Raw genomic sequence first — 2922 nt, 5'->3', positions numbered from 1 at the left:
GGGCGGATAAATGGCAGATGGAGTTCAATGTAGGGAAGTGCAGTATTCTGAGTGTAGATAGGAACAACCCTTCACATAACTATTGCTTAAATGACACTCTCATAAGCAGGTCTGGGAGAGGATTTAGGGTCTTAGTGAGCTCTGATCTCCGTCCAAGGGCACAATGCATTCAAGCTAGAAATCGAGCTAATAGGGTATTGGGATTTATTTCAAGGAGCGTAAGCAACAGAAGCCCCGAAGTCTTCCTCAAACTATATTTAGCATTAGTTAGACCTCATCTTGACTATGCGGTTCAGTTCTGGTCACCTTACTATAGAATAGATATCAAAATGTTAGAATCGGTGCAGATGAGGATGACTAAGATGATTCAGGGGTAGAGAAACTTGCCATACGAGGAAAGACTCAAACAGTTAAACTTGCATTCTCTAGAAAGGCGAAGGGTGCGTGGAGACATGATCGAGGTTTATAAATGAATGAAGGGCTTTGATAAGGGAGACATTCATAAGGTTTTGTTGGTAAGAGAACCGGGTAGGATACGAAGTAATGGGTTTAAACTGGATAAATTCAGAGTCAACAGGGACATAGGCAAAAATTGGTTTACTAACAGGGTGGTGGATGAGTGGAATAGGCTTAGCAGTCATGTAGTGAGTGCCAATACAATTGTCCCATTCAAAAATAGACTAGATAAATTCATGGACAGCGATATTAGGTGGGGTTAGATACACGGGAGCTTAGGGTCAAAGGAGCTGCCTCGTACAGGCCTACCGGCCTCTTGTAGACTCCTGCGTTCTTATGTTCTTATGTAAAACTTAATAAAATAAAACTCCCGTAATTGACCCCCTTTCGGCCACCTCTTCGGATTCTTTACAGGAGCAGCGAGTAGCGGGCTTTTTTTTATTAGTTTCCTTTTTTTGTGCCTTTGTGCTGTCTCCTTTGCTGTAAAAAAAAATGCCTTACAAACACATTCATTCACGCAAACAAGGCAGCATCACCCGACTTATTTCAAAACCATCTGACCCAAAAGCCCCAAACAACTTCAACACTGTAACACAAACACGCAACGCAACACTAGGCCAATTAATTTCCTCACGCCCATTAAGCAGCGACACTCGAATCCCTTTGGTGTTAACGAGCTTGACCTGCTGAGCCAATCACCCTTAACGTGCATCAGCCTGGCGTGACGTGACCTCCTTTGACCTCCAGCGACCTGACCTGCACACGGCGAGCGAGGGTGTGGAGGTTGGGGAAAATTGGTCAAGTATGTGTGTGTGTGTGTGTGTGTGTGTGTGTGTGTGTGTCTGTCTCTCTCTCTCTCTCTCTCTCTCTCTCTCTCTCTCTCTCTCTCTCTCTCTCTCTCTCTCTCTCTCTCTCTCTCTCTCTCTCTCTCTCTCTCTCTCTCTCTCTCTCTCTCTCGAAATTCTCTTTATATCCATTTTTGTCATATCCTATATCCGTTCATCATTTCACTGCCTTTCAGTCTTTCCTTCATTCCCTCCCTCTCTCCCTCTTTCCCCCTGTTCCTACCTCTCTCCATCCCAGGTTACCGACAGCCTTACCTTCTCCAATAACCTGTCGGACCCTGTGAACCCCCACAAGAGCCCTTTCCTTCTATTGGTTTCAGCTTCAAGAGTCCTTCAGGTAGGCCTCAAGAGGGTGCCACATACCTCGTCCTGGGCTCGACATCATAACAATACCTTTAACGGGAACGAGGGGAAAAGAGGCGGGGACGTTTTTATATTTGGGCAGCTAGCTGGCACCATGTTGGTCACGATGGAGCGCCAATTATCAGATTAGCACCCACTACCTACCTACCCATCAACAACCCGGGGGGGGAACCTAAGGGGACACGGGGGAGGGGGGGGGGGAGGACTAAGGGGACACACACACACCACGACCACCACCACCAGAGAGAGAGAGAGAGAGAGAGAGAGAGAGAGAGAGAGAGAGAGAGAGAGAGAGAGAGAGAGAGAGAGAGAGAGAGAGAGACACGAGTCTAGGAACCATCCCGGGAGTCACATCTTCGCCTGGCTGAAAGAACTGCCTAAAGGAGAGACACGAAAGAGAATAAAGCATAAAAATTGAACGTCTCTCTTCGTCATGTACCATATTTATTTTTCCTTTTATTTGCCATTCCTGTTTTCACCTTCCTTAAGTTGGTATGTTTTCACTGTCGTATCTTTCTATTTTGTATATCATGTGCGAAAGTAACGTGATTTAATAATCTAAAACAAACCTTTCATTATTTTCACTGAAGTTGCTAAATTCACTTTTTTTTGTTCTTTCATTAGGTTTTTTTCTTCCTTCATAATTTCTGATTTGTGTAATTTATTTTTACATTTTTTCCTATTGTGGTTATTCTCGTATCTTAATTTTCTTTTTTAATCCTCTCCTGAAATTTCTTTTGAACTTTGTCTTTGTTAAATAATTACTTAGCAAGTTTTCCACCTTTCACATTTCCTTTCCTGCTTTTACATTTCCCTCCCTTCATTTTTTTCTTTTGGTTTTCCCTTTCAATAATTTTCCCATTGTGCATCCAATATTTCTCCCTTTCAGAGCACTTCCTCTTCCTACATCATCATCGTCAGCAGCAGCATTGTCTCATTTAGCTTACTTACAGGCTCCTCGTTCTTGTACAGTTCATTCAGCGCCTCCTCTCATCCCACTGTTCATTGACTCATTCGTACATTTCATCCATTCATTCTGGGTAATACACAAAGCATCACTGTAGCGCTGAGTCCATTATGCGGTACAAGTCCTTGTTCGCCTTATACACGCCGACTCCTTAGTAGATAAGATACGCACTTTACTGCTGGAGAAAAGGAATTCAAGGAGGAGATAACATCGCTTAGGATATGATTATCCCAGTTTTCATATATACTCTTGAAGAAATTCAGTACGTTGGTTAAGCATGAGCACTTATTC

The sequence above is a fragment of the Eriocheir sinensis genome, unplaced genomic scaffold, assembly GCF_024679095.1.
Source record: "Eriocheir sinensis breed Jianghai 21 unplaced genomic scaffold, ASM2467909v1 Scaffold132, whole genome shotgun sequence".
NCBI lineage: Eukaryota > Metazoa > Arthropoda > Malacostraca > Decapoda > Varunidae > Eriocheir > Eriocheir sinensis.
The sequence above is the reverse complement of the archived record's forward strand: the minus strand, read 5'-3'. Positions refer to the sequence as shown.